Genomic DNA, 13072 nt, shown 5'->3' with positions numbered 1-13072 from the left:
CCGGCTCCCGGTTCAGCCTCCCGCCTCCCGGCTCCCACTTTTCCTGTATGCCAGCGCAGGGAAGTATTACATTTTTGCGCAGATCGAAAATTAGAAATCTGCGCAAAGGTTTATTAAAAATTGGCGCAGGTATTACGAATCTCCACAAAAAGTATTACAAATTTACGCTGCTATTACGAATATGCACAATTACTAAAAATCGGCGCACAATAGCATCTATGTAAAAAAACAACAACTTATATGACAAAATCTCGAGGAAATACCAAAAAAACTGTTTTTCCAGGAAATTTTCAAATTTAGCAACCGGAATTTTTATCGAAAATCGCATTTTTTTCACATTTAGCATCACTGTGCACAAAACACCTGAAAATTGTGAAAATCGAAAAAACCGAATGAGCTAATCCGGACGGATGAACATTCATAGGTTAATTTATAGGACCCCCCCCCCTTAAGGTAGGTTCAAAAACTATTGATGAAATCTTCAGAAGATTCTTCGAAGACACACAGACATATAATTCCTGAGTTTTCGTCGGGATAGTGAAGATTGAGCTCAGTCACATCTTAAGTAATGTTTATTTGCATTTGCGAAAAAAGGGTAGGTCCATAGTTCCGAACAAACAAACGAGCGGACAAGCTAGATATCGGACCTGCTTCAGGTAGTCGTATAAAGAATCTACGACCTCATTAAATTGCAGTGATTGACGAATCCAAATAAATTTTCCTTTCCAAATATTTTGTGCCCTCCCACTGCGTGTTATATAAACAATTGCTAAGAAGTGGTATCATTTTTTTTTGGCTTAAAATAGTAAATTCCTAAGGACTGTAAATTTCCGGTCGAGCTTTGATTACAAATACAATATTTCTGTGTAGTCACGCAGTCGGAAATAGCTCAAATATAAATGATAAACTTAACCTTTAATGCCAATAAAATTCGAAAGTGTCAGAACCAATCTTCATCAAAAATCTTTTCCGCACATAACTTCGCAAAGTTGTGAGAAACTCGGGTGAAAAAATAACATAAAGGGTAAAGTGACTTATTTATGAGCTAGTGATTAAAACCTTTCCCAAGCGAACCATCCCGCCGCCCCAACTTTTTAACACCTGTCAAAAATCTTGGCCGATCTTCGCAGCTCAAAATATTTTCTTGATTTATATAAACTTTAAAATATATTTTATCTATCCATCTTAAAACTCTTCAAGGAGTTATTGACAAATTTGCAATGTAATAACACACGGTTTCGAGGGTGATTCGGGATTCAAAGTCCCAATGTTCATCGAAAATATTTCGAAATAGCCCGAACGCAGTTAGTTAGAGTTAGAGAAGAGTATAGTAGGTTTTAGGGACGTGTGCACCAAACGTTAAGCAATCTGTGGTCATTAACACTAGACCACGAGGTACAAAGATCACGTTTTGCACACTGAAGACTTGCTCGAAACAATATGCGATCTCCTCTCGAACTACTCTAATAAATACTTTGCTTCCTTACAAAATTGTGGTAATATTCAAGATGAAATTGGCAAGAAGGTTAAGAATACCAAAAGAGTAACCCCTTTAAATGGTAAGGTAAATGTTTTCTTTTCAAGCCGATAATAGATAAAATATCTTAAGCTTTCTTCTCTAAATTGCAATTCAAAATTTTCAGTTTTCAGACAAATTTTATTTAGTTGGCTGTAAAGAATTGCTTACTTTTTCTTTCATTCTTTTAAGAGCTTTATTATTTTCCTGCCTTGAAATTATATCGATTTTAGTTCAGAAAGATCCTAACCAGGGGTGGGACTAGAGGACTCTCTCGGGAATTGCTAAGAAACTGGTGACCAGGTTGATCCATCAAAGAACTCTCATGATAAACGATAATTTAATACAATTGAATGGGTGAATCATATACGAAAAATTTTTGTTGAGGTTCATCTGTTCTTATTTTTTTGGGAGTTTGTTCTTATTATGTTCTTATTAATAAAGTGTAATTATTGTATTTTAGGCGTTATACCCAAGTTTTATTACTTTGACCCCTAAATTGCTTGAAATTGAGTAATTTCAGGCTCAGCATTGTTCTTAAATTGTTCTTATAAAAGAAAAAAAGACATTTTTAAGGGATTAAGGAATTTCTTTGGGGGGATCTTTAGGAAGTTCTAGGAATTTTTCGAAAGAGTAAGGGAGATTTTTCGAGTGATTTATTACCCCTTGAAGCAACGAAAGAGCCCGACGAAAATATGTATAGTGCTACTTTAGCAGAATGTTGTTGGCTTGCGTCCAAGAAAAGATGTCACAGATCTTATAATTTGTCTCCCAACCAACAGAATTTCGAGTGTTATCATGGGACATAATTGGATAGAAACAGGTTTTTTTTTACTTTTGAAAAATTTTAGTCTACAAACAAAAAGGTAAGAAAAAAATTAAAGGGGTCATGCCCTTTTTTATAGGGGGTTCACACCCAGCCGGCTCGTTGATCTATGAACTAAACGAACAGGGCGGGAATTATAACCAGTGATCCCTAGTTCGTAGCGCTGACGTCTTTAGACTACTCGAGTATTGCTCCTTAAAAAAGTGCAAGAGATAGATAAAATCATGTGAATTCACTCCAATTTCTGTTCGACAAAAGTGGAACAGACCACCAACATGGGAAAACAACAATAGACCACACACAGCTCATGAGAACACGTAAAAGTGTAGGAAATATTCCAACAACTGTGAATATTTTGAAGTGCTTTCTCAACACTAAATATTAAGTGCAGAGGAAATAAGGGGTTTACCATACGAACTGTCTATAAAAATATCCATACAAAATAATTTAATTAGGTGGTTATCTCGGTGCACATTGAGCCATTCCATTTTATATCCATACAGTGGGTGGACGAACATTTGCAGGGGCTAAAACCCAAGGGGAATTTCCAGGGGGGGTCTAAAGGATTGTTTTTTCATTTTTCCAAGGGGTAAAAAGTTATTCTAAAATTAAAATTTCCAGGGGGTAAAAGACTGGTTTTAGTTCGTCCACCGTCATTTTGAAGTATGAAAATAATTTTTTCCAAAGGGTTGCTTTGCAAATTTTGCCATTTTCAAGGGGGTATCCACACATTTCCAAAAATATTTTTTGGTGTGAAAAGGTTCGTCCACCCCCTGTATGGATTTTTAATGGAAAAGCCCATTCCACACATTGAAAGCAAAAATCGACACAACAATATTTCAAAAGTGAAATTCCTTTGAAAGTAAAATGACATGGAGTACGCAAATTATCCAGGCAAATAAGGCCCAGCAAATTTTGTCAAAAATATAGGGCTTGTTGGGAATTCCTTGTGTATCAGTCGATAGCACACGTCCAGGCGAAGCTCCTTTTTGGTGTGGCTTCAGCACGTTTAATTTAGATTGGTTGTGAGTAACGCCCCGCAAGGCGGAAATTTGTTTTAAAGACTAGAGAAGAAGTGTGTAAAAAAGGACGGAATTCGAAAGCCCAAATCAAAATTCTTTTAGGAGAGACCAATTTAATTGATTGTTCTACGGTTAGACCCTTAGAAAAATGTTGGTCGGACGCGGTCAGTATAATAAAAATCAATTTCTTAAAATCTAGGGTCGGAAGGTTAAGATCTACGTGTGACGTTTTAAAGCAGTTGACTTATTCCCTTTCATAAATGAGTGACTTTTTTGCCATTTCCATTTTGATATTTTAAATTCTTATCTTAAGTTCTTGGTTGAAAAAGCTTCGTCCAGCTTTTCAAATTCAATATTATTATTTTACCGATTCTGGAAAAAAACAAGGTCAGCCGCCGGGCACTTACTTAGAGCAATAAATTAATTTGGTCTCGCTTGCAATATAAAAGCATTGAATTAGTATTTTCTACTTATGCTTTTTTTGCGATCTTTCCATTCAACAAAAACTCCCAAATTTTCAGACATTTTCAAGGATAAACTCTTCAAACAATTTTGTTCATCAAATTACGCTCTTTTTGAACGGTAAAGGTTTTATTTTTACATAAGTGATTCCGTTTCATATCAGACACATATTTCATATCAGGACAGTGTCTGTCTATTGTTATATTATGCTGATATAAGCAAAAAAATGTTTTTCTTTCCTTCTTTCTGACCTATCTTGCTCCACATCCGTGTCAATCCAATGTGAAAAAGCTTGTAAATTAAAATCGATGAGTAAGCAAACGACATCACTCTTATTTAAAAACAAAACCTTTAAGGAAACTTTTAGAGAATTGTTGTAGAATTTGCACTCACATCTCGCAAATTTCCCAAACAAAAGGTCTTTTCATATAGAAAACCAAAGGCGTGACTTAAAGTACTACTGCTTTGGAATTACGCACAAAACTCTTTCGAAATTGGCGGCGATAGTTTTTGCGGTTTTTGCATTCAACCTCAGGATGTGAGATTAGCCACTAAGCATGCAACAATAGACTTTTTCACCGTGAGCAATTTGTGGGGTCCACGTGAGTTGTTTTTGTTTTTGTTTTTTCAAAGGATCTTTTGCTTGCCGTAAAAATATTTTCAGCTCTGGCAAAATTTAACAATTCTTTATTCCAAATTTTAATATAAATTGACATCAAAGATTTACAAATTGTTTTTTAGAGTTGTCTAGATTTCTATGATACTTAGAAAGACCGTGACATCGTTGGCTAAAAAATTCAGTCTTTTCTTACTCAGAGTACTCATACCAGTATATACACGTCTTTTTTTTAAGAAACTAGTTTTACCAAGCAGCCTCAATGTTTCTTTTAAGAAATCGGCCTTTTGAGCCTTAAATGTTTCTTACATGTTTTTAACTTTTTGACATAATCAGCCTATTTTTATGCAAAGAAAAAAACACATTTGTTTTGATTGGAAGGTTCTTAAACAAATCCGAGTTAAAAAATGTTATTTTCTCATTCTCAGCCTCAGCATGTTTCTTAGATGTTTCTTAGTTTTCAGGCATTCTGATCCTCATCTTTCTTAGAAGTGTGTTAAAAAAACGTGTATGCAATCTGTTCCCAGCCGGTACACAACGTTGTTTCAACGTTTATCTAACGTTCACAATGTCCATATAACGTTAGATCTACGTTGAAACAACCACAGGAAAAAATTTTCGATTTCCAAGGTTGGAAATTCAATATTTTTGGGTTGGAAATTTTGGTTTTATAATTGAAGGTTGGAAATTTGAGCGATTACCTTAAGCTGATTTGGAAAACGTAAATTACCCATAGGTTTTGTAGAATAAACCAATGCCCTTGAAAAATCAAGTGAAAAAAACCCATGTAGAAATGACAATTTTCCAAGGCTCGTTGGAAAACATGACTTTTTGGGTGGGAAATTTTTATTTTCCAAACAGTTTGGGAATTGAAAAAAAGGTCACAAATCGATGTGAAAATACATATTTTTGTAAATTTGATACCTCGGGTTGAAAAACTAGACTTTTTGGGTCGGAAATTTGTGTTTCTCCCAAACAGTTTGGAAAACGTTAAAAATCCATGTGGAAATTACATTTTTCTAAAATTGAGACCCTTTCTTGGAAAACTAGACTTTTTGGGTTGGAAATTTGTGTTTCTCCAAGCAGTTTGGAAAACGTTAAAAATCCATGTGGAAATTACGCTTTTGTAACCATTTTCTGCTCATGTCCTTTGAGAAAACCACAAGCGATTTTTCGCTCAAAACTGTTTTTTTTTTTTTTTTTTTCCTTCTCTTTAATCACCAGTAAACCGGTATATCTAAAAAAATACGTTACAACTTTTGTTTTGATGAAATATATTATAATGAACATAAAAAAAAAACTAGTTTTCTCTGGGAAAATTGAATTACGTAGGGCTTGCTCTTACGAGAAATACGATGAAGACTGTTTTACGGGGACGTTGGAAAAAGTTGACCAATGATCGTTCCTCAATAACCGCGACTGCAAAGATGGAATCGCCTTCGAGGGGATGAACTCGGTGGTGAAAATACCTATCTGGAGAACTTGAAAATGGCGATTCCCTGAGTTAAGAAAAAATAAAAACAGAGAAATCAAAGCTCGAAATACCTAGGAAAGAAAGATATAATAAAAAATGTTTCGTTTTTTGAAACGTATACGTTAAAAATGTATATCCCCATAATATCTAAATGTATTGACAGCCAGTACCCAGCACCTGATCTTTGGAAACTTGACTAAACCCTTTCTCTCGACGCCCTGCGTAAGATAATAAATAGAGACAAAAATTGAGAATAAATCTCCGCGAGGGACGATTGGAAATTTGAACAAAAAACCGATTGAGATTTCGAAAAGTCTTCTGGCATGTTGTGAGAAAAAGTGTTTCTAAGCACTAGGAAATATGTTTTGAAAATAATTTTTTTAATATTACTCAGGTATGTTATGGAGAAACTTTGAGTGTTATTTTTGCTTGATGTATAGCTAACCTAGATGTTAGGCTATAATGTGAGCAGTCAAGCTGTAAGTTTCCGTCAGGTGAGGCGTTCCTTCGGAGCGGCCTCGGTCAATCGCAGTGAGTTCGCACAGTGAAGCACATAGGATACTTGTGTCATAGTTTCAAATGGTGCCCTGCTGAGCTGTGTGAGTGATCTAAGATCAACCACGTATCTGTGCGAACAATAACGAGAGATTGACCGGGAGCCATCGAGCCTAGGCTAGCGAGTGACTGTTCACAAAAACAAAAACCTTGTTTAAGATCTCTTTTTCCACATCTCTGTCATCACTTTTTGGATTTTTGCTTTTTTCAACATGAATTTTTGAAAATTCCAACCTTTTTTAGCTTGGATTTTGGCTTTTTTCAACCTGAAATTTTGATAATTTCAACCTTGTTTGGTTTGGATTTTGGCGTTTTTTCCACCTGGATTTTCGAAAATTTCAACCTTGTTAAATTCGGATTTTGGCTTTTTTCAACCTCGATTTTCGAAAATTCCAACCTTGTTTAGCTTGGATTTTGGCTTTTTTCCAACTGAATTTTAAAAAATTCCAACCTTGTTGAATTTGGATTTTGGCTTTTTTCAACCTGGATTTTTGAAAATTCCAAGCCATGGAAAATGCTAAATTTCCAACCTTGGAGAATGTCCCACATTTCCAGGTTGGATTTTCCATTGGATTTTATCTTTTTTCCAACTAAGAAAACTTGAAATTTCCAACCTTGGAAATCGAAAATTTTTTCACGTTAACGTTGTGTGGCAGCTGGGTTATGAATAATCTTTATCTTATCCCGACTACCTATCACCATGTCTTTTCTACTAATAAGTTTTTCCTATTTCACACTCCCATCGTCCTGGGTTTACAACTAAGACTTCTTATCCCAATATTACGTCAGCCTGGCTTTGCAACTACTCTTAGATGCCAAATAAACGGGGGGGGGGGTTGGAAAAGTTTTGAGATTTTAATAAACGGGGGGGGGGACCTAATTGCCGGGGGGGTTGGAAATTGTACTTCTGAAAACCGAAAAATAAGGTAAATATAGGCTAAAATCAGGCTATTTAGAGCAAAATAAGGGGCCTTCTCTTTGACAGCTGAAAATATTTAAAAAAATTAATAAACGGGGGGGGTCCTAATAAGGTCCGGGTGGGTTGGAAAATTTTCGAAAAATTAACAAGCGGGGGGGGGGGGGGCGTTTATTTGGCACCTAAAAGTACAGTGAAGTCTCCATAACTAACTAACATAACATGCGGAGCCAAAATTTCTTTGAATTATCGAGTTCTGGAGATTGGTTTATAATAAGGCTTTATTAATTGAAGGGATCAGAAAACTTATTCGAGTTATGAAGACTTCACTGTATAAACCCTCTATTACGCAATTGAACCTTCCCTAATCCTCAGCACCATCAGCTTGTAATAATAAACTTAAGTTGAGCCTAATGCGTTTCATTTTTATCATTTTTATCATAAACCAATAGTAACTTAATATGCGCAACACCAGCTCAAATTACAAGGAGAATGTGCATTAGGGCACGGTATTGATGTGACTAGTGAGACAAAATATAATAGAAAACCCGAAAATTCATAAGTAATTCGTATGAATGGATAGCTTTATTGCAAAAGCTTTATCTACAAAGAACCGAATGTTACATGAATACACGTTGTTTTTTTATAAAAACATCTTTTGAAGCCTTCGAATGCTCTCAACTTTTTCAGATTTTCAAGCCTAAATATGTTCTTAAGGTTACCTTTTTGAGAGTATTTCTGTGTAATTTCCTAAGAAATCGGGTGTTCTAGAGTCCGCTAAACCTTAAAATGTCTTAACTTGTTCTTAACATTTTGGCCATCACAGCCTTATGTTCTTATATAGTTTGTTCATTTCATGGCAATGATTTAGTTTGTTCTTATAAAAAGGCGTGTATATACAGAGAACCCGATGAACACGAATACAATTAAATAAAGAAAACATTTAGAATGGTAGATACATAGTCATTCACAAGAAATATGCACGCTGCATACCTACAATCATGGTCGTAATATTTGAGAAAAAAGGGAAATCCACCGGGAAGTTTTGAAACCACAATCGATTTGTAAGTGCTCTAAAGTAGGTTTGAAGCGTAGATTTTTAACTCTGAGTTTTAACACTAGACTTAAACCTTAGAACCTTAGGATCTCAGGAACCAAAAGGTCAAAAATAGCCCAATAAGGCTCAGAATATAGCCTGGAAGTCTGCCAACCCCTCCCAAATTGAAATATTCGATTAAGTTAAAGAGATAGTCCAAATTCGACTTTCTCGCCAGAACTTTAAATCTTGAAAAACGTTAAAATAACCGGAATTCTCATTCTATTTCGACCATGATTGTACCTCATCTTTGGTCGTGGTTGACTTTTTCTTGGAATGGCCCCTAGAGGAGTGTGACGTAACGTATTTGAAGGAACAGACCTTGACAATGACGTAATGACGTAAAGGCCATTCCGGAAAAAGGCGTAAAGATTTTTTTACGTTGGTGCAATGCAACAAGCTCCATCCCACCACGAAAGAAAAAAAGGGTGTGTACCATGGTTTCTTTTTTTGTTTAATGGGAAGTGAGGGAAATACCCCACAGACACGCTGATTTTGTCCCTGGGACAATGGATCAAAATTGATTTGAATTATGATGCTACCGACGTAGGGGCTTGGGAGCGTTGAGAACCACCATTTGATAAATCCCATAGGAGGCTTAATCAATTATAGACCTCCACTCGTGGTTGATGTTTCGAAGCCATTATAAACACAAACTTAAAAAAGATACTACAGGGTCTCCAGAAAAAAAGATTGAGTCGAAACACAACTATGAGTAGAAAGTGTTTATATGTGTGTATCCACAAAATTGTATTTTGAGCACTCCCTCTTTTCCCTTTGAATCTTTAAATACGTACTTTTGTGCAACAGTGGAGTAATAAAATGGGATATTTATTAATACAGGGTGTCCCTAATTAAAGTATCGAGTCGAAACACAACTATGAGTAGAAAGTTTTATGTGCGTGTTCACAAAATTGTATTTTAAGCTCTCCCTCTTTTTTCTTTGTCATTACGATTAATTTATACGTTGTAACTACCTTTTGTAATAAGCCTGTGTGATGGAGAACGTTCTTATATTTTAGCTATAACACACACAAACTTTTCTACTCAATCGCATGTTCAAACTCGATACTTTAATTAGGGACACCCTGTACGTTAAAAATAAGTTTTGTAATAAGCCTGTACGATGGAATACGTTTTCATATTTTAGCGATAACACTTTACTACTCAATGGCTTGTTCAAACTCGATACTTCTTTTCGGGACACCCCGTACATGCTAAATTATTTTTTGATAGTCACGAAAGAATTTGAGACGTAAACAATCACAAGAACTGTTCATAATCACGAAACACTTGAAAGTCTTTCGCACCCATGTTTAAGTGTGCTGTACTTGATTTTTATCCGCTTTGGCAGTGGTTTTGAAATGACGAAAGTTATTAAGAAAATTAATTTTTATCAAACGTTGACAAATTAACGGAAGAAATGAAATTTTCTTTTTTCAGGACACTCATATTTCTGACCCTTTGAAATTTAGATTTAGAATAATCTGGATTCAAAGTTGGGTAAATTTGAACCCTCCATTTGGTCAAATTCCTTTTACATATTTTTATGGACAGTTTTTGGGGGTTTTTACTCGCCTTTTCACCACTTGTTCTTTGGTCGGGAGCTGGGTACTAGAACCGCTCGCTTCGAAGGTTTTTATTCTAAGAAGATCGCCTCAAACGAAAAATCAAAACAAACACGAAGAGCGTGTTAAAAGTTGTCTAAACGTTGGTCGAAAAGGATTTTCAAAAAAGTTACACGTAAGTGAAAAATTTGAATAAAAATTTCGGTCACAAACTGGTCAGGAGACTCTATATGACTTTAAATCTAGCTATTCAATGTCAAGAGTTGGTCTAACGCTCTATAGTTGTAGAAAGTCATTTATAAAAATATTTCAAAGTCAATAGGTCATACCTATGTTAGAGCTCTTTTTTCTTGCCATCCTTCAGCAACTTTGATCTTACCAAATTGTTGTAAAATAAGTGTAACAACGAAAAATCTATCATTTCTTCAAAGTGAGGTTTTTTACAAAATTATTAATTACTTCTGGACTAAATTGTGCAAAAAGTCCTGTCTTTGCAAGCGTGCACAAGCACAAGCACAAGCCTCGTGGGGCGTTTTTCTAAACCACGCTCAAGATAAATCGGCCAAAAAAAAAATTGCGCCTTTAAGATATTCTTTGAGGTAAAGTGTGTCAAATGTTAGTTTAATCCATTATTTTAAGGCCTTCTTTTGAAGGTTACATTTTTCGGACTTTAAATCACGTACTTTTCAATTTGTAAGGCTCATTGATAAAACTTTCACTTTCGATCCTTGAAGAGGTTTGACGTAAAAAACAGAGCAATTTTCTTTACAATTACACAATATCTAAAAGTCGTTTCCAAAAACAACAGTGCTAGCCCTACTAGTCAATAAACTGAAATTTATTTATTTAAGCAACAGTGTTCTGAGACAAAGGCTGCTTTTATAACTCCACATAGCTACAGAAAACTGAACAAAATAAACAAATAACCAACAATTAAATACACGTTTTTTTATAAGAACAAACTATATAAGAACATGAAGCTTCGATGGCCAAAATGCTAAGAAAAAGTTAAGAACATTTTAAGGCTTTGCAGAATCGAATACACCCGATTTTTTAGGAAAATCTGTCAAAATGGCCACACAAAATGGAGAAAATAAGAACATTTTAAGAACATTTTTAGGCTTAAAAACGAAAACATTAAGAACATCCGAAGACTTCAAAAATTTTGGATGTTCTTATAAAAAAAAGTGTACCTTATCGGCCCTTTTTACACCGGCCTCTATTTGTGCAAAAATGTTTGTGGTGGAATAGTAAGTCTGCGATCGCAGTCGGAGGCGCCCCGAAGGCTCCTCTTTCGATAGCTCTACCCGAAGGTAGCGGAGGACGCCAATCTTTCTCCCTGGATTGCTCCACTTACCCTTGATCCTTCTCTTAATTGCTGGGCATCAAGCAGAGAGGCATCAGGTACCATTTAGAGAATCTTTGGTATGAACCGGCAGGGATTTGAACCCACAACCTTGCGAACCGTAGCCGGATGCTCTACCACTGCACTATTACGGTCATTTAATGGTCGCCGGTGGTGGAATAAAGACTTTGTAAAAATGGCAGGCGTAAAATGGGGCAGATTTTTTAGATTTTTAACCTAAAGACCCCGCTAATTTTTCACTAATTTTTACACCATTTAAGAGGATTTATCTATTCTTTTTTTTACAATAACAATTTAATTAAAAGCATCGACTTAAAACGAATTTTAAAAGAGGTACAACATTTAATGCCAATTCAAGTCAATAATTTCTATTTTGAAGGCCGGTTTAGTAATTGGGCTGTCTTTGGATCATACTTTAGAGGGGTACGATCCCTCCTAGGTTAATTTCAACCTGCCTTTCATACCACCCCCCCACCCCCTATTTTTACATAAAACTCATTTCAAAGGAAACTTCCTCAATGCACCCTCAAAATGATCAAAAAAGAGTAAAACGTATATACAGTTACAAGTCAATAATTGCACAATTTTACCATTTGGAAATTGTTTCTTCGTGATGAGCGGTCAAAACGTGATCTAGACTAGTAAACTAGTCGTTGAAAACAGACCCATATACAAAAAATTCAAGCTCCAAATAAAAAGAATCGAAGAGGTGAGTGTCTTTTCTGAATTTCAACGACTAGAAGCTTCTTCCCTCAAAAAACGTTGTTTAATTTTACAACCTTTTTTAGGTTTTTGAGAATCCATCCAACTTTTTTGACTAAATGATATTTCATAGTGACATTAAACATGGGAACATATAAAAAAATGAGCATTTCCAAAAATGCAATAAACAGAAAGAAAAATAAATGCAATCCCGCACGGGTCAGACATACAGAAATCTGTATGTCTCTCCTTACGATTTTAGGTGAAGAAAAAAAGGCGTTGGAAGAAGCTTCTAGTTGTTTATTTTCCTTTTCTCTCACGTGCGCTGAATATTTAATTAGTGTTTGCATTATTTGATTGACAGTTTTATTATAAGTAATAACCGACTAGTTTACTAGTCTAAACGTGATCGTGATTTGAAAGATTTTTGAGCCGTGATGCGTGATTTGGACTTTTTCAAAGGGATTCGTGATTATCCAAGTATTTTTGCTGATTTACGTGATCGTGATTGAAGACAAAAAATTGCGTGATATCGTGATCAGAGTTACCGCTGGGGGGGCTCATTAACGGACAACCACCTGGCCTGGTTTGTTTATCAATATCTTACTCTGGCGAGAATTAAAAACACGAGGAATAAACAGACCAATACCATTTTCAACCCTTTTCGTCCATTCTGAAAAACCTTTGTTAACCCTCTTGGCCAATTCAAAAAATATTTTGATCAATCCCATCGGCCACAAGATATGAAGCGGTATCCGTATCAAAAATGTCCAGTTTACATAACGGCCGGTGGTTTACAAGTGACTGGGTCGGTTTAAAAGGCAATTGGGTCGGTTTAAAAGGTGATCGGGTTGGTTTAAAAGGTGATCGGGTTGGTTTAAAAAGTGATCGGGTCGGTTTAAAAGGTGATCGGGTTGGTTTAAGTAATGATCAGATCGGTTTGAAAAGTAACC

Source organism: Clytia hemisphaerica, unplaced genomic scaffold, assembly GCF_902728285.1.
Source record: "Clytia hemisphaerica strain Z4C2 unplaced genomic scaffold, Clytia hemisphaerica genome assembly, whole genome shotgun sequence".
NCBI classification, from domain to species: domain Eukaryota; kingdom Metazoa; phylum Cnidaria; class Hydrozoa; order Leptothecata; family Clytiidae; genus Clytia; species Clytia hemisphaerica.
The sequence above is the reverse complement of the archived record's forward strand: the minus strand, read 5'-3'. Positions refer to the sequence as shown.